Here is a 23,166-nt window from a genome sequence, read left to right as displayed (position 1 = left end):
TAATGTTCATCAAGTCTTCAGACTAAAAAGTTATAAAGTACGTATAGTATTTGAGTTTCAAATGTTCATGCTGTCTTCCTTATCTATTTTAAAAAATGAAAGGTGGCTTCTCAGCTGGAGATTATAATGGAGCAAGCTAAGCTGGGCACAAGCCCTTCTGGACGATTAGACTGGCAACATGTCACTGATGCATACCACCAGGGAAGTGCACAGCTCTGAGTCATAGGTCTGACCTTAAAACTGCATGCTGGGAAAACAACACACCATCCACGTTAGTTATATAAATCTGTCAGGGATTTTTCAACTCTGTCTGCATCAGAGTTTTAAATTAATGCTGTCATTGTTTCTTCCTTAAAGTAGAAGGGTAGCTTGATGTCTGTAGCCTCAAAGGTCAGTCTTTTCTGAAATGGGCACTTGTTTTCTTAAAGGTCACATAACTAATTGAAGCCAGGTGACCCATGTTCTATGACTATTTATCACTGATTTCCTAACTTAGATTGTATCTCCCTGTCTTTAAAGATAAACAAGAAAAAGAGATGTCACCAGCACCTCCACTCCAGTATCAGTGAACATAAAAAAAAATTAACTCTGGACTTCAGAAAAGGGGTTGATGTTTATAAAGCAGCTTAAAATAAACCATTTTAAAATTAAGTAGATTAGCAGCTATTTTTGTTAGATGTTCTAACAGGGATCCCCAGTCATGTCATGGCAATTCAGTGTGGCAAACCAGGAGTATTGTAAGAATTGCAAGACCTACTTAATCTTAATTCCCTTCAAACTGTCTACTAACTTAATGCCATAAGTAAACGCTAAAGCCTATGTAAATTATCATACTGGAACAGGAAATGTAAGGAGAAGAGATTAATTCAGGAATTGTGAAACAGAATACTTATTTTAAAACACTTTTAGCAAATTCAAAAATCAATTAAAAATTAACTTCATAAAATTAAATTAACGCTGCTTTTATATTGTTAAATTTTATACTGTTAAATTTTTTAATTGATTTTAAGCTTTCATTTAATGAAAATAACAGTAAATTTCATTGACTTAATTGTGTTGTAACCGAAGGAAAGCACACTAGACTTAGAATCAAAAATCTCAAATGCAATCCCTGACTCTGCTGAATTGCTTACTAGTCAATTTTTCTTCATCATCTATGAAATGGGAATATTAATATCTGTCTTGCTTTCCCTACTGAAATGTTTTAGAAATGAAATTAAATAATATATGTCCAAGTACTACACAAACTTTAATATAGCATAATATAGTCATAAAAGAAATATATCATAATATAGTCATAAAAGAAGTACATCAGGCTTTGTACCCAAGTAGGTAATGCTTTTAATTTTTCAAGTAGACTTGATTTTTTGTATGAGTTACACAATTTTCACAATAAACACACACAACTTTATCATATACTATAAAATCTAGTAGCAGGTCATTGTGAAAAGACAGGCAAGCCCCATGATAAGGATTCCCTCTCTTTCATGTCATTCTAAACTTTCAAGGGTACTATGGGTATTTTAGTTTTACTTAAAGCCTAGCTATTTAATCCTCTTGCATTTAGTTAATATTTAATTATTTGAATAGGCACAAGTAGCTGGGAACAAATATATCATAAGCAAGCTCCATAAAATCTTGCTTCTTCGCTTTGATCTAAAAATCAAAAGCATACTCCTCTACATATTTATCGTGGGTATTTTTAGTTGCTTTAAGTAACTGACATGGTTTATCCTCCATCCTTTACAAAGAAAATAACTTGGAAAGCCCTCAACAAAAGAAAAAAATAAGCCAAAGTTGGTTATTAAACTTTTATTTGGGAAAAATCAAAATAAGGAACCCCTTTTATGTCTGTTGCTTAAAGGGCTGAAGATTTAGTAACAACTTGAAGAAGTGAGTTAATCCCTTTGTAACACAGCCAGGATAGGGTTTATTTTCCTACTGTTATGGTGGTAACTTAGAACACACAGGAAAACAATATCAAATATCAATTCCCTCCAGAGTTGTAACTTTCTAAATGTAGTAATTAGTAATTTGTCAAGATTATCATTCAGCATACAAATACTCTCTACATAATTTGAACTTCCATGCCATCAAGTCCTCAAATGCTACCAAATATAAACCAGGTACCGGTTTCATGAAATAAGAATACAGGTGTTACAGATGAATACACTGAGACGTTTAAGAGATTAAGTGTCTTGCTTTAAGGGGATGGGGGGAGGCAAGGTCAAACTAAGAATAGAAGCTCAAGTACTATCACCTGTCCTAAGCATAAATCTAAAACACTTTCCACTTTCGTACTAGCCATAAGTGCATAGTCCCATCAAATTTGTATGTATTTTAAACATACATTTTGAAGAAAGAAAGTCTTTCAAACTGATTTGTGGACATATCATTTAATAAAGGGTGATTCTGCATGTATGAACTGCAGACTATAAAGTATTCATACATGAAATAACTTTTTATCAAATAAAATTAAATCTGATTTGAAAGCTTAATGTTAACATCTAAATGCTAAAAAATAATTCATAAACTTAAGCTATAACGGAAGCTAGATATAGTTTTAAACTTAACTATTCATTATATACAGTAAATCAGTTTTATTATGGGTGATTATGAAACAATCTCAGGACAGGTCAGTTACTTTCCAAGATCAAAGAGCAAGTCAGTGGTAGAGGAATCAAAAACGCTGCAACCTAATAGTCTCTTCCAAGACCAAAGTGTATATTATTCCACTGTGCCAAGGAGTTTTAATGGGTTTTAAAGTGTCATGTGTCTGTCTGAAGGGATTGGTAAATTTCTTACAACTCTCCATATATAATTTCTTTTTAATTCATGTTCTACACTGACATGACATGTTTAAATATATCTAATCACCAGGTTTCCCACCCATATCCCCCAACTAATCCCTCCTGCCCCAAAGGTTTTCTGTCCCTCTTTGTTCTCTCTTTTTTTTTTTTTTTTTTTTGAGACATAGTCTTGCTCTGTAGCAATCTCAGCTCACTGCAACCTCCACCTCCCAGGCTCCAGTGATTCTCCTGCCTCAGCCTCCCAAGTAGCTGGGATTACAGGCACCTGCCACCATGCCTGGCTAATTTTTGTATTTTTAGTAGAGATGGAGTTTCACCATGTTGGCTAGGCTGCTCTTGAACTTCTGACCTCAGGTGATCCACCCGCCTCAGCCTTCCAAAGTGCTGGGATTACAGGCGTGAGCCACCTCGCCTGGCCTCTTTGTTCTTATACACTCAATTTTTGTGGACCATCTGGAGTTTGAGAACACAGCAGAAATCTGTTTCTTCCCAAGCAACAGCAGCTGGAACTAAAGTGGAAAGTACAGGATGAGCCCCTATAGGGAAGTGAGAAAAACTGCTTGGAAATGGTTTTAAGGGATCTCTTGCCAGCTAACTCAAGAGTGCTAGTGAAGACTTCCAGAAGGAAACATACCCAGCCAACCCCTGGGCCAAGGGAGAGTGTTTGGACACAATTCTGGGGATTGAGAATAAAGGGAACAACAACACAGCTTTGCAAGGATGTGGAGAGTGCTTTCCACATAAATAGGGGCAAGAGCCATACATGAGAACCTTTCATCTCCATACCATTCTCTCTGTCCAAATTGTAATGAGTGTTTTCTTAAAAAAATAATAATAATTCACACTTAACACCTTGACATCACGGTTTGGAATCAGATCCTGCATAGATCAACTTAGTCCTCAGTTAACTGTTCCTCTGCCTTCCAAATGCAATTGATTCTGTGGGAGTAACCAACACTCTGTGTCTATAACACTTTTCAAGATGATCTTACCTCTCTATAAAAACTGGAAGTAACATGGCTCCTGCCTGAAATGAAAATAAAATTTACAAGTGTATCCCCTCCTTATTAGGGGTCAGCAATGTATGAGTCACAAAAAAGTCCCAATTTAAAAATTAGCTAATATTTTTTTTTCCAACTCCATGCCAGGATTCCAGAATACCTGTTACTTTTAAAATAAGCCTCCTAAATATTTTTCCCAGCAAAACTGGGGCATTTATTTTACACCTTCTTTCACAGCATTCTATACCAATTTAGGCACATTTGTGTACTATTCAAAAAGCTAGACTTCAAGTATATAAAATATTACAAAGTTAACTGGTGAAATCTGCTACATTCACTTTGAAATGCATCCAAAAATAAGATGAATGGATAGATAGAGGGACGGATAGATACGTGACAAAACAGGTAGAGTAAAATGCTATTAATGGAAGCCTCTTGATGATAGAGATAAAGGTGGCCACTATAAAAGTCGTTTCAACTTCGAAGATCTTAATAAATGCTAGAGGAAAATAAAATATACATCAGCAAACCCTTTAAAAATTTTCTGCAGCGGCTGGGCGTGGTGGCTCACACCTGTAATCCCAGCACTTTGGGAGGCCGAGGCGGGCTGATCACGAGGTCAGGAGATCAAGACCATCCCGACCAATATGGTGAAACCCGTCTCTACTAAAAATATAAAAATTAGCTGAGTGTGGCAGTGCGTGCCTGTAGTCCCAGCTACTCGGGAGGCTGAGGCAGGAAAATTGCTTCAACCTGGGGGGCAGAAGTTGCAGTGAGCTGAGATCACACCACTGCACTCCAGCCCTGGGCAGCAGATCGAGACTCTGTCTCAGAAAAGAAAAATTGACTTCAGCTACACACAAGGAGGTACTGGCTTCCAAAATGTTTTTCACACTATAGGCACAGAATGTGTTACAATCTGGAATGAAAAACACCAAAGTTAAGTGCCACAAACTCCAAATGGAAGAAATCTGCCAAACACATTTAAAGGTTTTTAGGCATAATCAATGAAGCCCTGAACATCACATCTCATCATGAAGTCCAATACTGCACATATCTGTTTTCAGACTATGTTGAGGAGTTTGGGCCAGAAGAGAGACCTTTTTGAAGGTTCCCTAATCCATTCACATAGGCCCATCTGAAGGATTACACTGTAGCCAGCCGCCAGCACCCTAACCATCTCTACCCTTGTATGGTCGTTTCAAGTTTAAAGCAGATACTCGTCAGATTCTTAAAGGTACTAGAAAAAAAAATCTAAATATAACAGATGGATAAGTGCTCATGGTAACTGGAAACCAAATGTAACTTCAGCTTTTGCAGGCCAATGCCTTAACACCCATGGCTTTAGTGTAATGGTCCTGCTGTGGACCTTTTGTCTTTATTCCCACATAGAAATACTACCCTGACTTTGATGAATGACAGATAAGTGTTAGTCAAAACTTTATTTTAGGTTGACATTAATAACTGGTCAATCAGGGCAGGGCGCGGTGGCTCACGCCCGTAATCTCAACACTTTGGGAGGCTGAGGCAGGTGGATCACCAGAGATCAGGAGTCCGAGAGCAGCCTGGCCAACATGATGAAACACTGTCTGTACTAAAAATACAAAAAATGAGCCAGGCGTAGTGGTGGGCGCCTGTAATCCCAGCTACTCAGGAGGCTGAGGGAGGAGAATCGCTTCAACCTGGGAAGCAGAGGCTGCAGTGAGCCGAGATGGTGCCATCGCACTCCATCCTGGGCAACAAAGCAACACTTCATCTCCGAATGAATGAATGAATGAATGAATGAATTAGAACAAAAGAAAGAAAGAAGGAAAATCTATCAGTATGTGTTCTCCAGGATGTTAAATTTTTCTACAAAACACAGTCAAGTGTGTCTATTGGGTTTTCTTATTCGTTTTTTAAAAAATAGTTCAATATACTTGCAAAAAAATAATTCAAATGTTGGTGAAACCTCTGAGACAATTCTATGAATTCTAGGGTTCCATGGAATATAATATGAAAACAACTAAACTGGAATAGCTGTATCTGCACTCATTGTTTATTCAATCCATGACCTTTAGGTGTCACAAACAGCCACCAAACCCTCTCTAGACTTCATATATGAAAGTGGTATCATGCCGGTAACTTCCTGATCTGAATCTCTTCCCCTTTTCTTATACTCAACTCTATCCTCCCCTTATAGCAGTTAACTCTAACATTTTGCCCTACTATTCTCAACCCCAATTCTCTGGTTTCATTCATATCCACAAGCCCCTCAACTGCATTTCCTAGGCTGGTTTTCCAAGTTTCAACAGTACAAATAATGTGACCCTATAATGAAGGGGAGAAGGGGCAGTGATATGTGTCTGTACAATTGCTGGTAGTTACAATGAAAAACTCCCAGTGTCTGAAAACTGAGCATATTGCACATTTGATTTATTACCTCTTCTTACCTACCATCAAAATAAATGTCAGGATCTCAACAAATCTGAAAGCAGCTCTAAGAAAATCAAAGCTGAAACCACATAATGATAAAGCTGAAGTATTTCAGGGTAAAGTCTACAGATGCCTTCAGCGTACTTCGAAATGCATCCGAAAAATCAAGATGGACTAATGGTGGATAGATATTTGATAAAGCAAATATAGTAAAATGTTTAATTGCTGACTGCAGGTGGTAGGAATAGGAGTGTTCACTGTATAATTTCAACTTTTCTGCTTGAAAAACTTGCTGATAACATGTCAGGAAAAAATAATGCCATGCTACAATGAGGGAAAAGGGATAGCTCTATTCAAGGATATTCTCCAATAATTCAGGAATACAGCTATTAGAGGAACAGGGATCCTGAGACAGTCCTGTGTCATATCACGGTAATGCTATGGTCTGTACTTAACACAATGCTTTTCATTCAATTAATTGTATCTCTAGTAAATGCCTACTAAATAATAAATGATATGAAGGACATAAGAGGAAACATCAGGCTTCTTGCTCTTCAGAAGCTTCCAGTTTCCTGGAGAAAGCGGGGTATAATTTAAGACAGTAACTCTGACCAAATCCTCTACTTGTTGTGCCTTAGATTGCCCCAGTAAGGAAAATGGAAAACATCCATGAGAGGACCAAGAGTCAGATCAAGATCCTGTGTAAAGTCTACAAGGACTGACAATTCAAAGGGCAGAGCTGGGAACATCAGGGATAGGCTAAAAATACTGGAGCACGTTGTACTATTTTCCAGTTCAAACCTGTCCCATGAGCCAATGCAAAAGGTGGAACTCACCCTCTCAAACTGGTTTGCATTTGAACCACTGTAGGGAGCAAAAGACACTCTGGAGTATAAATCCCCTTGCTTGTGCATGATGACAATTATGTACACAAGCTCTCACCACCACCCATAAAGAAAGCTCTACTGGTTCTGGGGAAGAAGCACACAGAGTACCTTAAGTAAATTATGAATTCGTAGCCCTAATTAATGTGTATAGAAATGGTCCTAACAGCTTGGCGCAGCGGCTCATGACTGTAATCCCAGCACTTTGGGAGGCTGAGGCATGAGAATCATTTGAACCCAGGAGTCAGAGGTTGCAGTGCGCCAAGATTGCAACATTGTACTCCAGTCTGGGCAACAGAGTGAGACTCTGTTTTTAAAATAAATAAATTATATATATATATATATATATATATACACACACACATATACATATATATATACATATATATATATATAAAGCAAGCAAGCAAAAGAAAAAGAAATGGTCCTATTATGTACACAAAGCACATGGTTTAAGAAATGTCCACAGACTCACAAAGACCACAGAGCATTGTTTTTCTGCTTCTCTACTTAGGTGAAGAACTGTTCTTTGGTTTATGTGGCTTGGTTTTATTTTTGTTTGTTTGTTTTTTAGACAGAGTCTCATTCTGTCACCCAGGTTGGAGGGTAGTGTTGCGATCTCTGCACCCTCTGCCTCCCGGATTCAAGTGATTCTCATGCCTCAGCCTCCTGAATAGCTGGGACTACAGGCGTGAGCCACTGCACTCAGCCCAAGAACTGTTAAAGAAGCTAATTGTTTATCCAATAATTAGATGTCCTTCAGTGAGAAATGCTCCACTGAACACAAAGCTTATCTGGCTGATGAGATAGACAATGAGGCTACTATTCTAAATCCATTTTTATATCTTTCTTCCTTTTTAAGTTGATCCCTACAGCTGTTTAAACAAAATTGAAATATCACTAATGAAATACATAAATTATAACTATTATTAGCACAGTTCCCCACACTGGGCTTTCAACATGTGCTGTGAGGTTGATACGATAATGATGATGATGATGATGATGATGATGATGAAAGTACTATTCTTTCTCAAGCATTATTAAACACTTTAGGCCTTAACATTGTGATTTCCATAAAAGCTTTGACCTCAGCTATGCTTATTGATCATAATAAAATTTGTATGATTTAGCTATGACCTTAATCTAACAAATATTTTAAGTCCATGGTTATAAGACAAATGAGTCAAGGTTTCAAACCCAGAAATTAAGGAGCATCCAACATTCATCTCCCAGGCATGGTTCTCTCTTACAAGACAGCATCTGTTGTTGGCTTCTCAAAGCTTTGTCTATTAATAGAAGAGTTGATGATGGACAAAATCTTAAAAGAACTTCCACATGCACTGAACTTTTATGATGTTCAAAAATCTTAGTAAATAATCACAAATTCCTATTGGACTTGAACTAAACTTGATGACATATCTGAACTCTAATACTTTTTACTTGGGGACAGAAGAATACTTTTGTCACTTCCCTTGCCTCAGTCTCTATGCAATATTTGATAATTAATCATTTACTGACTCATTTGTTTTGGTTTCAAAGAAAATTCACATGTGAGCTTATTCTTAGAGAAGCCGAAAGGACCTGTAAATAGCTGAATAAATCAGTAAATTCTTAAAACTGGAATGTTGTTAAAAGTCTCAAAGCACCATACAGGAGAAGAGAAAAAGTTTTGAAGGATCATTTGAACCAATAGAAATCCAAGATGGTTTGACTCTAACTACCTCAGAGATGAGATATCTGTGTCCTCATTTCACATCAATTATGTAGATGGAACACTAGATTTGAATTTTAACTGTCCAAATCTGACTCCTTCCATTGGGTTTATTGTGGACTTCCCCAGCACAATTTAATACACTTGAACTCCGAAATATGGTTCAAACATTTATATGCATGCAAATTTAGAATTCTGTAATGGGTAAAGGAGATACTTTTCAAAAATAAAAACGTAATGTCTGATCAATGTTTCCACTGACTTGGTATCCTGACAAAAGGTTCTCCTATAGAAAGTTCTTACAGACGGTTAATTCACATTAACTAAATAATACTTTATTTCACTTGAAAGAAAAGTATTTCCTTGAGATATTACGTGTGTGTGTGTGTGTGTGTGTGTGTGTGTGTTTCTACATGACTTCTTAGCTTTCTTTACAAGCACAACAGGTACTCTGAAGACTATGTAAGAATCACAGACTGGAGATTCCACTTTTCAAGAGTTAGGAACCCTTTTGTAAGTGAGGCAGTTTCTCTCCTCAAGTGAAAATGAATTCTTTCTAAATCAGAGGCTGGGAAAAGTTAGGAGATGTTACACGAGGTCAAAATTAAGCCCATTAAATCCCAGACCCAGATTTCGTCTCCGTAGAGACAAGGGAGATAAATAAACCAGCAACCCTAGCAAGCGTGCCGCGCCTTTGCCAGACACATCCCTGACTTACCATTATTTCTACTTAAGTATCTCTCAGTCCAAACATAACTGACTCCGAAGACTACAAAACCAAACAGAACTAGGCCCAAAAGAAATACGAACACTCACTGAAGCAAAGGGCAGGCAAAAGAGTCAAGAGCCACCCCCCACCCTTAGCGACATGCTCTCCGTTCCCCTTGAAAAACTATTGCAACATGAAGCTCCAGAGGCAATGACATATGGGGAAAATATGTGGTGCCAAAGCCAGAAGAAACCATGTCAAAAAAGAAAAACAGACATGAAGTAACCGACCTAATTAGAGGAGAAAAGTGTACTTACAGCAGAGAAACAAGTATATCTGAAACAGGAAACACAGCTGAAGGTGAGGGGGCCTGCTCTAAGGAGGCCCATGACCTTAAAGCGAATTTTTGTTGCTTATCTAAAGGAAATCAGAAGATGAAATAGGCATCGCTCTTGAGCCATTGCTCCATTAATATTCTCCTTAAGTGGACCCTGGGCCTTTAAACGTGAAGATTCATCCCCTGTCTGGCACTGCTATGCTTTCATTAAAAGCTCTGAAACAAATATTTGTACTTGGTGTCACGTGGGATACCAGGATGCCTCTACCAACCACCAAAAATGGAAGAAAGAGAAATGGGGGCTCAGGATGATGAAACAAAACAAACGAGAAGGAACTAGAGCATTGGAACCCCATGTTTAGACTCTCGGCAGGAGTTCTCAAGTTTCTTGATTAGTTACTAAGCACCTACTGTGTGATACATTGGAATATCCTGCTTGTGATATGGAGTTGAGTACAGAAGTTTCTCAACATCTAAGTGAGCATATATTTACAGGAAAATGTACCAACAACATCACAACATGAATATAACCTCAAAAAAGTGATACTTACATTTTTTCCTTGTGTCTTCTAGTTCTTGTCCACAGGTAGCTATCACTTTGCATGTTACAATCAAAGCATATATACGATTTTGCATCCTGCATTTTTTAGTAAGACCATATTATACAAATTCTTTCATATTGCTAATGTAAGTATGAAAATCATAATTTTAACAGAATCATGAAATTCCACTGCATAGATATATCATACCCTACTTAACCAAAACTATCTGTTGAATAATTGAACTATTTTTTTCACATTAGACATTAAAATTCTTTCTTTGTGTCCTCAAAAATAACACTGTGATGAATACTTATACAGCTTTTTTCTTTTCTTTCTTTTTTTTTTTTGAGATCGAATCTCTCTCTTGGTTGCCCAGGCTGGAGTGCAGTGGCGCAGTCTCGGCTCACTGCAACCTCCACCTCCCGGGTTCAAGCAATTCTCCTGCCTCAGCCTCCTGAGTAGCTGGGACTACAAGCACGCGCCACCACACCCGGCTAATTTTTTTTTTTTTTTTTTTTTTTTTTTTTTTTTTTTTTGTAGAGACGGGGTTTCAGCATATTGGTCAGGCTGGTCTCGAACTCCTGACCTCGTGATCCACCTGCCTCGGCCTCCCAAAGTGCTGGGGGATTACAGGCGTGAGCCACCACACCCAGCCTTTTTTTCTTTTCTTAGAACAATTTGTTTCTTAGAACACAGTTCCCAAAGGATGATTACTAGATTCAAGGGTACCAGTCGTTGTGCCTTTTGCCATATATTGCCAAACAATGTTCCAAAAGGCTTTGTACCAACTCACAATGCTGCCAGCAGTGAGTTAGTGCATATCCATTTCAAGTTAACCATATTGACATTGGGTTTTCTTTTTGTAAGTGAAAAGTGTGCCTTGCTGACGTTTAAATATGCTTATCTTTGCATACTAGTGAGGCTGAACGTTTTCCATGCATTTCTTTACTTTGTGATAGAACATGAGTGTCTTTTACCCATCTATCAGCTGGAAAATTCATTCAGTCAACAGATAGGAAGCATCTACCACATGCTAGGCCTGTGCACACCTTTCTTACAATCCATATGAGCTCTATGTATGATATAGAAAGTATGCATCTTGTCATATGTGTCACAGATTTTTCCTGGCATGCGTTCTTTTTCATTTTATTTATTTATTTATTTTTGAGATTGAGTCTTGCTCTTTCTCCCAGGCTGGAGTATAATGGCGCGATCTCGGCTCAATGCAACCTCCACCTCCCGGGTTCAAGCAACTCTCCTGCCTCAGCCTCCTGAGTAGCTGGGATTTACAGGTGCCTGCCACCATACCTGTCTAATTTTTTGTATTTTTAGTAGAGACAGGATTTCACCATGCTGGTGAGGCTGGTCTTGAACTCCTAACCTCATGAAGCACCCGTCTCGTCCTCCCAAAGTGCTGGGATTACAGGTATGAGCCACTGCAACCAGCTCTTTTTCATTTTAATCATACTTTTTCACTGTAGGACTGTATACATTTGAAACTGTTGATTTCTTCGTTTCCAACTTTTAAAAATCATTTTGTAGCTTCCAAGGTTGTCATCTATCCAGGGATTTGATAATTATCCTATTTTCTGTGGTCTTATAAATAAGTTTTCTAACAGCCCCATATTTTCCTAAATTTTCCTAAAATTAAAAGCTCTAATCCCTACATTTCATAAATCTTGAGCTTTAACATATCTAACTTTTTTTTACCAGAAGCACATAATTTAAAACAAATTTTAAAATCAAAGTTAGATTTATCTTTCCATGTGCTATACTGCATTGAAAATAATTGATTTTTCACCTCCTGTGTTGCAACTCAAACTAGATCCAGATTTATCTCGGAAGATTCAACCCAAAATCCCTGGGTTCATAGCTCTTTTTCTTTCTCAGGTCAAAGAAAAGTGAATGTTCTTAACATTAGCACCATCATTGCCTGACTGATTTTTCTTAGGATTGCTTTAAGGCAGTTCCCTTGCTATTCAGAGAGAGGCAGATCCTCAGATTAGCAGTGGTGTAACGTGGAGCTTGTTGGAAGTACAGAATCTCAGGCCTTACTCTAGACCTGCTGCACCAGAATCTGCACGTTAAAGTGTGAGAAGCACCAAAGCAGACTACAGGAATCCTCCAGAATGAAATAAAACACCCACACCTGTCAATGCTCCTTAATCAAGTGCCATCATCAGAAAGTATCCCTCCCCTGAAATGTTTGCCCTCAACCCTTTTAAAGCACCCCGTTAATAAGACTGTCACCCAATGTCGGACACCTGAAAATTAGCAAGCCAATACTCTGAGAGAAAGGATGACCTTAAGTTTGCAGCCTCAATTGTATCTATACCTCGGATTGAAAACTCAAATGTCTATAGAGGTAGAACATTCAGATAATGGCAACCAACTCTTGTCCGTAGTGTCAAGGAGACTACAGGGTCTGCCAAAGACTGTAGCAAACTTCAGAGTTCATGCTCCAGCTAAAGAAACAGCAGCCATTCGGCTCCAGCCTAGTGTAGCCAAATAGGAATGAGGGCTCAATGCTGCCAGATCTTCTGATATTTCAAGAGAAGCTGAAAAACTTGGATTTCAAAAAATATGAAATCTTTCAATTTTTAAATGCTGGCAATTAAAATTTTAAAAGAACACCTCTGTGTGCCAGATCTAGCCCACTAGTTTGAGACCTTGGCTCTAGACTGATGATTTCCAAACTCAGTCTATGTAACCCATCTGTGCTAATTTTCCTTCTTACTGCTAGTGCACCAAGAAGAGAGGTTACATCAATACAAATGGCACAAATCAAATCACTCTGACCACTGTATTTCAAAATTTTGTGTTTTGTGAATATTAACTGCCAAATCAATAATGAAAATGACCATATGTCAGTGATATAAATATCTCCATGTGAAACACACGTTTAATTAACAATATTGTCACTATTATGGTACAAATACTCAAATTTAGCCCAGTTCACGTATGAGTTAAGAATTATGTGTTCAAGCTTGTGTTACAAATAATTTCATAAACTAAAAGGCAGCCAAATGGAATAATTCTAAGTTTCTGAATAATCAAGTTTATCTATGATAAACACTATATTAAAAGGGGACACACCATCATTTAAAAGAACAAAATAGGCCAGGTACGGTGACTCATGCCTGTAATCTCAGCATTTTGGGAGGCTGAGTCGGGCAGATCACTTCAGGTAAGGAGTTCGAGACCAGCCTGGCCAACATGGTGAAACCCCGTCTCCACTAAAAATATAAAGATTATCCGGGCATGGTGGCGTGCGTCTGTAATCCCAGCTACTCCGGAGGCTGAGGCAGGAGAATTGCTTGAATCGGGGAGGCAGAGGTTGCAGTGAGCCGAGATCACACCAATGCACTCCAGTCTGGGTGATAGAGTGAGGCTCCATCTCAAAAAAGAATAAATAAAAAATAAAAGAACAAAATTTCCTCATGCGGAAACAGGGAAGTCCATTTTACTAAACTGTTCAATCATTTCAAACAAACTTTTTAAAAATAGAGCATGAAATGCACAGTTTACATTTATTTTCATTTTAGGACCGTTGGGTCCCAGGCACAGCTGCATCCATGGTGATTACTGAATATTTTATTTGCACATGATTATATGGAGGTGGCATAAATCACAGGCTCAAAGAGCAGAGTAAAGACAGGGACTTTGAACTGTACCCCTTCATCTATACGTGTCTACTGAATATTGGGCAATGGAATCAAGAAAAGCAAAGCAATTTTCAGTTTCCTCGTCTACAAAAGGGAAAATAATCTAGCTATGTCCCACCCTTGAAGAATATCAAACCCAAAATTCATTTTTTGTTGTTGTGCTCACCACTACATTCCTGCCCTGGCCCATAGTAGGGCTGAATGAATTAATAAGTAAAAGAAAGGAAGAAAGAATACAAGATGCAATTGTGCAATCTTGTGTATTTGTTACAAGGAAACAGAATTTAACGGATTTGGCCAGGTGCAGTGGCTCACGCCTGTAATCACAGCAGTTTGGGAGGCCGAGGCGGGTGGATAGCTTGAGGTCAGGAGTTTGAGACTAGCCTGGCCAACATGGTGAAATCCTGCCTCTACTAAAAACACAAAAATTAACCAGGTGTGGTGGTGTAGCCACGCCTATAATCACAGCTCCTTGGGAGGCTGAGGCTAGAGAATGGCTTGAACCCAGGAGACGGAGGTTCCAGTCAGTCTCCCGGGTTTGCACCACTGCACTCTAGCCTGAGCAACCGAGCAAGACTCCATCTCAGAAGAAAAAAAAACCACCCAGAATTTAACAAATTCTATTCAGTTGACACACCTGAGAAACTTGCTGCTCTAAAAACCCAAGGACACTAAATTTTGGTGAATGTAAAGATGTCACTGGGGTGTGCTTGATATCATAAAACCATTTGAAATGTGTGTTTGAAAAACTTGGATTTAAATGTTCTACTTTAAGAATATAGACTTGTACACATGGTTTCTATCAAAGTTTTCTACTGACGAAGCTGACTGAATTTGCAGATTGCCACGGAATTACTAGGGGCAAATAATGCATGTGAATAGCCACCTAGCCGGCGTTTCCATCTGATGAGAGGGTGTCTCTGTATCTCCTTAAAGAACCTTTATATCTCCCTTCTTTATATCTCCTTAAAGAATCTAATCTCTTTTCTGTCGGAAAATAAAAATAAGAGCTGGGAAGGGCACACAGCTAAACTCTCTGCTCTTTCAATAAGGTACTATACTTTAAAACTGCCCTAGGGTTCCTCTGCGGAGAGTGACAGAGTCAGAGCCTCCTACTTGAGCCAAAGCAGTTCAGCTTTGGTTTTGTCTATTGGGGTTAGATGTAAAGATTTGTATTTTTTGAAGATAGGTTTCTATCATTTTTTTTTAAGTTTGAAAACAACCATTATAGGTAAAGGCTATGAATGAGAGTGATGGCAGGATTTAGACCCAAAAATGAAGATTGCATCTCCAGCAGCAGAGGGAAGCTGCTGCAGCTTTTATCACTGAGCCTGCTTCAAGCCCCAGGGCTTTGGAAGGACTTCTGACTACCACCATAACTGATGAAACAGATTATAAAATTCAGATTTAGCATTTCTAAAACCTTGTCCTACACTTTTTACTCTTTTACATTTAATATATTTAGGTATTTGACGAGATATATTTTAAAATTTGGGTAGAATTCTGTAGCAAGTAGACATTTAACAAAGGCAATTCTTGTCACCTGGTGACATGTACCCTAACTGAAATCTAAGTACCTACACTGACCATGTGGCTGCGTGCTGGCATGGGCAGGATGAAGGTGAAGGCAAAATCTCAGCAACCTTTTGAGGGATGAAATGGGAAATCCTCACAGGTACAGTGCAGGCAAAGGTTACATCCCCTTTTCTGAGCACATGGAGACCGGGCAGGGACCATCCCTATATTGTGCCTGGATGAGCCTTCTCTTCAATTCCTTCCTTTCATTATTTTCAAAGGTCAATGTCCTTCTCTCAGAGAAAATTGAGGAACCCTGAGTCATGACAGAGTATAAACAAGCCACTGTGGCTAAATGAAGAGGACAGAAGATGCTTATTCAATGCATGTGACATGAAAGGTCTGCTTGACCTGGCTGCCCACAGGTTGTTCTGAACTTGAGGGCAAATCAGAAGAAAATCTTCTGGACCCTATTAATGTCACCTGCCAGAAGCACTCTTTGGACTTCCTATCACCAGATTTTGCAGTGCCGGTACCACACCTTGGCTCCTTCCACCCACGGAGAAAGATTCCTAATAGCCGATCAGGCCACCCTAACCTTCTCCTGGCTGGCAGCAGGACTCTCCTCCCTCCTGTCCCAGTACTTGCTCCATGCAGCTTTCCTGCTCCCTACTGTTCATGCAGCTACACGAGCAGATCTTTATTTTCAAACAGATCTTTGAACAGTTTTGTTGTGCCTGGCAAATTCCCTTTACATACCCCCAAGCTGAAAGCAAATGAGATTTTCCGTTGAAAAGGCATTCTCCCCAAGAGCTAATATTTAGGGTAAGCAGTGATATTGGTTGGGTCAATTAAAATGAACCTTCTGAAACCTCCTGTACAAATAAAGGCCTTTGTACAATGCCACCCCTAATACCACAACTTGGAAGGCTGGCGATCAGTATAAGAATTTGTGGCAATTAGTGAAACTTACCTCACACTGGATGTGTGGCAGATAGAATGTATTCAGCAAGGGGTGGATACGGTTGAAAACAACTCCCAAGGTGCCTAAGTTAGGGAAAAAATGAGAATCAAGAGGCAAAGTTACCTTTTTAGAAGCAAAGTTCTGAATTCTAAAAAAAATCAAGTCAACTTCCTTTGAAATGGCTCATGGTAACACATTCTACTTTGTATTTACAACCCTTACAGTGAAAGGAAAACTGCCAAGATGTTCTGCATATTTCTCCAAATGTCTGTTTATCATATAACATGAGCACTGGCAGTGGATCTGGCTCCCTCATTATCAAGCTGTATTAGCTCAAACACTCACATTGTTGGGGGAGTGAGCTCATGGCCTATTTCAGTGTTAAATTAACATTTGGCAATCACCCGGGTAATCAAAACAAATGACTCAGTCGTTTAGAATAGATTTATTAGTTGAGGCTTTTTTTTTCTCTCTTTTAACATCTTTAGAATATTTTGCCACAGGAGGGCTCGGATCCAGCCAGAATGTAGAGCACAAGTCACCAGAGGAATATTTAGAGGGGTTGCCATGGAGACGAGGTACCCTGTGACCGCTGAAGTTATCTCCAATAACAGCAGGATTAGGATGCGGGCTAGTGGGCAGGCTCATCTCAGGGTGAGGATTCTGCAGCACTAGGAAACAGGTGTGCCCTGTGCCATCCCCATCCCCGACATAAATACGGGCCGCCACGACATGCTGCCCTCTCCAAGCCCCTACAATCTCCCCACAGGCCCATTCACATCACCATCTTCCTCCCCCAACCACCTGACCTTTATTCAGAAAGGACTGGCTGGGGCAAAGCAGAAAGGGAGTGCGACTACTGCATTATCCCAAAAGTGTGAAATTCTAGAATTCACACCAAAGGCCACTTTCAGATCAACTATGAAATGTACATGAGCGAATGAAATCTGAGGAAAACATAGTGCCCTGAGCAGGGGACCCTGTCTGTTTTTGCACTGCTCTGTCCCCACACCCAGGTCAATGCCTGGCACACAGCAGACACAGAAGTGTGGATGAAAACAGGGCAAAAATTAACCAAGGATCACAACCAGGCGTGTAACCACCCACCCCACCCCACCCTCCAATCACTTCCAGGCTGTTCTTCACACAGGCAGTGGTTATAGATGGAAAAACTGTGAATGTGCTGGTAAAGAAACAGCTGGGGCAGTTGGTTCACTAGGCTAATGGGTTCATCTGTTGAGAGATCCTGATGACCAGTGTCAGGATTGTCAAGAAGACAAGGCTGAAGACAATGCTTCCCAACTCAAAATGGGCAAACCTGCTGACCATAGGGACGGGGCGGGTTCTTGTCTGCCAGGCCAAAAGCCTAAACGAAGGCAAATTTTGTTCCTGAGTGAAGCACTAAAATTTGAAAGCAAATGTTTTAAAGTGCCTTAATGCAAAGGAACTCCTTCTAGTCCTCTTCCCACCTGTGCTTAAATAGAGACAATATTTTCAGATTCTATCGTACGAATCTGGGTTGGTTCATGTTAGGTTTTGTTTGTCCTGTGAGATGTTATGTATCAAGTTGGCAAAAACAAAAGTGTCTCAATTCATTTCTATCTCCCAGTACTTAGCATGATATTTTTACACAAAAGGCTCTACTCCGTCTCATCTCTTACCACCACACTTCACTCTTCTGGAACTCACTGTTTCTAGAAGGTTCCACACCCTTTCATGCAGATGCAGGAGGAATGCAGCATGCACAGCTGTTCACAGCAGGGGCACCACAGTCAGACTGCCTGGGCTCAAATACTTGCTCCACCTCATATCAGCTGTCCAGCCTCTATGAGCATCATAATGGCAACCTACCTCATAGAGATAGGGAGGTACCTACATCTGCATGTAAAGCATTTAGCAGTGCCTCCCCCACACAAGCTAACCACTGAATGTTAAATACATACTTGGTACTATTATTGCAGCAGGCAAAGAGTCAAACAGTTATCCAATATGGATGATGACTTTATATGCCGTTCTGGAGTTGACTTTTCCTAGAGATGGGTACAGCATCTCTACTTGATGGAATCTGGTTCTCTTCTTTAAGAAGCAACAATCACTACCTTCCTAAGATTCCCACCTTGCCAATGGCTTCCCTGCCATCACTCTGCCTGCTCCTCACCTCTATGCATTCCAGCTTGGAGGGGCTGCAGGTGGGGAAGGGAACAGATAAAGTGTCTTCTAGTAACCAGACTGGGACCTTGGCTATCCTTTCCAGAAAATATTTTCATATTCTATCATATGACTCTGGATTGGTTCATGTTAGGTTTTGTTTGTTCTGTAAGATGTTAAGTATCTTGGTGGCAGAAACAAAAAAATGTCTCATTTCATTCTGTCTACTAGTACTTAGCATGGTATGTATACATAAAAGGCTTTAAACCGTCTCATCTCCCACCACCACACCACTCTTATGAAACTCACTGTTTCTGGAAGGTTCTACACCCTTTCATGCAGCTGCAGGAGGAATGCAGCATGCACAGCTGTTCACAGCAGGGGCACCACAGTCAGACTGCCTGGGCTCAAATACTGGCTCCACCTCATATCAGCTGTCCAGCCTCTATGAGCATCATAATGGCAACCTACCTCACAGAGATAGGGAGGTACCTGCATCTGCATGTAAAGCATTTAGCAGTGCCTCCCCCACACAAGCTAACCACTGAATGTTAAATACATACTTGGTACTATTATTGCAGCAGGCAAAGAGTCAAACAGTTATCCAATATGGATGATGACTTTATATGCCGTTCTGGAGTTGACTTTTCCTAGAGATGGCTACAGCATCTCTACTTGATGGAATCTGGTTCTCTTCTTTAAGAAACAACAATCACTACCTTCCTAAGATTCCCACCTTGCCAATGGCTTCCCTGCCATCACTCTGCCTGCTCCTCACCTCTATGCATTCCAGCTTGGAGGGGCTGCAGGTGGGGAAGGGAACAGATAAAGTGTCTTCTAGTAACCAGACTGGGACCTTGGCTATCCTTTCCAGAAAATATTTTCATATTCTATCATATGACTCTGGATTGGTTCATGTTAGGTTTTGTTTGTTCTGTAAGATGTTAAGTATCTTGGTGGCAGAAACAGAAAAATGTCTCATTTCATTCTGTCTACTAGTACTTAGCATGGTATGTATACATAAAAGGCTTTAAACCGTCTCATCTCCCACCACCACACCACTCTTATGGAACTCACTGTTTCTGGAAGGTTCTACACCCTTTCATGCAGCTGCAGGAGGAATGCAGCATGCACAGCTGTTCACAGCAGGGGCACCACAGTCAGACTGCCTGGGCTCAAATACTGGCTCCACCTCATATCAGCTGTCCAGCCTCTATGAGCATCATAATGGCAACCTACCTCACAGAGATAGGGAGGTACCTGCATCTGCATGTAAAGCATTTAGCAGTGCCTCCCCCACACAAGCTAACCACTGAATGTTAAATACGTACTTGGTACTATTATTGCAGCAGGCAAAGAGTCAAACAGGTATCAAACGTGGGTAATGACTTCATACGCCGCCACTGACATTTGGCACCAAATATATCTCTTTAGATTCAATCCAACTGAAGCTTCAGATCTGAATCTGTCACACACTACCTTTAACATATTTCATCTTACCCTTCTGGAATTGATTTTTCCTAGAGATATTCATACCGATTCTACTTGATGGACTCCAGTTCTCTTTTTCTTTCTTTTCTCTTTTTTTTTTTTCTTTTTTTTTTGAGACAGAGTCTCGCTCTTGTTACCCAGGCTGGAGTGCAATGGCGTGATCTCGGCTCACTGCAACCTCCGCCTCCTGGGTTCAGGCAATTCTCCTGCCTCAGCCTCCTGAGTAGCTGGGGTTACAGGCACGCGCCACCGTGCCCAGCTAATTTTTTGTATTTTTAGTAGAGACGGGGTTTCACCATGTTGACCAGGATGTTCTCGATCTCTTGACCTCGTGATCCACCTGCCTCGGCCTCCCAAAGTGCTGGGATTACAGGCGTGAGCCACCGCGCCCGGCTCCAGTTCTCTTTTTCAAGAACCAAAATCACGTCCTTCATAAGATTCCCACTTTTCTAATGGCTTCCCTGCCATCTCTCTGTCTGTTCCTTTCCTTTACACATTCCAGCTTTGAGGGGCTACAGGGGGGAAGAGAACAGGTAAAGTATCTTCTAGTAACCAGACCAAACCCTGGCTATCCTTTCCAGAAAGTCCTTGCATTTAATGTTCTCTGACACCCTCCAGAGGGCAGAAGAGGGAAAGTCCCAAAGGCTAAGTTGGCAAAGCTCTGGCATGAGATCCAACTCAAGCCCCTGCTGGAGCAGTTTTCCCTCCATAGTTCATGGTTTCTCCACCCAGAATTAGTGCACAAAGAAGGAGAAAAACTGACAGTGACATCTGAACTGCCTTTGTATCTCCATTTCACTTTTCCATCTGTACAAACATGTCTCACTTAACATTAGCTGGGGTCATGAGGCTGAAGACACTAACGGTAGGTATATTTGTGTGTACTTTTCAATCTGCAGCGTGTAACTGTGTCTCTGACCAGAACATCATACAAATTATGTTGACAATATTGTGCAAGGCAAAGAATAAAAACAGAACAGCAGCCAAACACACTGGGTAAGATGACAGCAAAGTAATCCAAAATAAAGCCCAAACATTTTTGGGTCAGTCATGCTTTCAAGGAGATCATGGTAATCTTATCCCACCCTGACAGAATTAATAAGTGAAAGACAAACCATTTATATTATTCCAGAAGAAGCCAGGAGTTACTTTTTAGTGACATTTAACACATACAATCACTCTCCTTCAGGTTTACCAAAAGTATTGTGGTCATGGACAGTGCTGTCTCTGTCGCTGCTGACAACCAAGCTTCCAAGATCCCCACATCACCAATCAATTGGGTGAATTACATGGCAAAGAAAATCCAGAGACAACAGCTGTCTGAATGAACTTAAAAGACGAGTCGAATCAATCAAAGGAGATGATCCCCACAGACTCATTGTCTCCTCTCAATTCTTTGAATGTGATTGTCATGGTAACAGTTCCTTAATCACGTCCAGAATATTCTCTCCCACCCAAGATATCAAAGAGCAGTGAATTCCAAACAGCTTCTTAATTAGGTACACTTGATGGTACTGGGCGGCACAGACTTCTCATTTACCTCACTTTTATTCAAATACTTACGCTACTATAGAGGTCAGAAACATTGGCATGCGCACCATTAAAAACACATTTTAAATGCTTACCATAAAAGGCAATGATAAATACAACTGAGGTAGCCACTGGCTCATTTCCTTTAACAAAAAACTGGTAAACTAGTTCCCATTTGGCAAAATAATTTATTGGAAATAAGCAGTACAGATGAAAGATGCCTCATTTTTAATAATTCCAACATAATCAAGGTCTACGACATAATAAAATCTTTAACAGCATATTCATTTAATAAACAAGCAAAAACTAGAAGAATATTACCAGTTATAGAAATGTAATAAAGTCCAGTTTTGTGTCCTTATATTTAGTTAGAGTATTATCTGGTGATATATGCCATACTCTGTTTGGAAGATCATTTATTCCACACGTTTCTATATTTATTTTATATGATATAATCATAATATTCCTCACAATTTGGAAAGAGGATTTATACTCATCCAGTTTGGGAAAAGATGAGTTATATCTTTAAAAGATATCTACTAGATATACTAAAAATTTCAAGTTGTGATTAGTCCAGATTTTTCTGCAGATTTTTGCAGTTCTTTCAAAAACTAAAAAGTGCACACATTTACCAAAGTTGTAGTGAGTCATTTTTAACTTTGCATAGGAATATATGCAATCCTTTAAAATACTGAGTCTGCTTTCATAGATTTTGAAATTAGTTAATGAAAGGTGTCTTTCCTTCCAGATGTGGCATGACCTAGAAACTAACAAAAAGCCCCACCATGCCCTAAATAAATACAAAGGAGCCCTTTCTGTGAGCCATTTCTGGATGCAAATTTAAAGAATTTTTAGTAATAAAGGAAGAATAAGTATATTGGGGGAAAACATAAAGGGAAAAATACATATTTTTAACTAGAATAGTAAAACATTAAGAATACTTATGAATAAAAAAGCCATCAAAAATAGAATAGAAGCTGGGCACAGCGGCACACAATTGTAATCCCGGGAGCTCAAGACCAGCCTGGCCAACATCGTGAAATCCAGTCTCTACTAAAAACAAGAAAATGAGCTAGACATGGTGGTGTGAGCCTATAATTTCAGCTACCTGGGAGGCCAAGGCACAAGAATCACTTGAACTTGCAGTGAGCTGAGATCGTGCCACTGCACTCTAGCCTGGGCAACAGACGGAGACTATGTCTCAAAAAAAAAAAAAAAATGGGGAAACTACAGTTATCAAGCACAAAGAACAAATTGAAACAAAGCAAAAACACAAGTTAAATGGCAAAATCTAGCAAAAGAAGTGGAGCAGCAAATATTTGCTAAAGTCAAAAGGTAAAACCTTGAAATTCTTGTCCTTTGCCCTAATGTTCAATGGTATTTTTGTTTTGCTTTAAAAATATGAAGACTGATGTCTTCTCAATGACTATTACAGCAGCTCACA

The 23,166-nt window shown here is 39.7% G+C and overlaps 1 protein-coding gene across 20 annotated transcripts in view; it reads right to left on the bottom strand.

Annotated features, from left to right (window-relative positions):
* Nucleotides 1–23,166, bottom strand: part of FHL1 (four and a half LIM domains 1) — a 66,037-nt gene that overhangs the window by 25,278 nt on the left and 17,593 nt on the right. For 13 of the 20 annotated variants that reach the window (XM_078364125.1, XM_078364130.1, XM_078364136.1 and 10 more), the window contains one exon: nt 16,563–16,636. The exons of 3 other annotated variants lie outside the window; for them this stretch is intronic. The gene's annotated coding sequence lies outside the window, so the exon portion shown is untranslated. Of the gene's footprint in view, nt 1–9,847; nt 10,074–16,562; nt 16,637–19,010; nt 19,105–23,166 lie in introns of those variants that run through there. 4 more of the 20 variants (XM_078364124.1, XM_078364119.1, XM_078364127.1 and 1 more) reach the window with 2 other exon arrangements.

This window comes from Callithrix jacchus, chromosome X, assembly GCF_049354715.1.
Source record: "Callithrix jacchus isolate 240 chromosome X, calJac240_pri, whole genome shotgun sequence".
Lineage (NCBI taxonomy): Eukaryota > Metazoa > Chordata > Mammalia > Primates > Cebidae > Callithrix > Callithrix jacchus.
The sequence above is the reverse complement of the archived record's forward strand: the minus strand, read 5'-3'. Positions and strand labels throughout refer to the sequence as shown.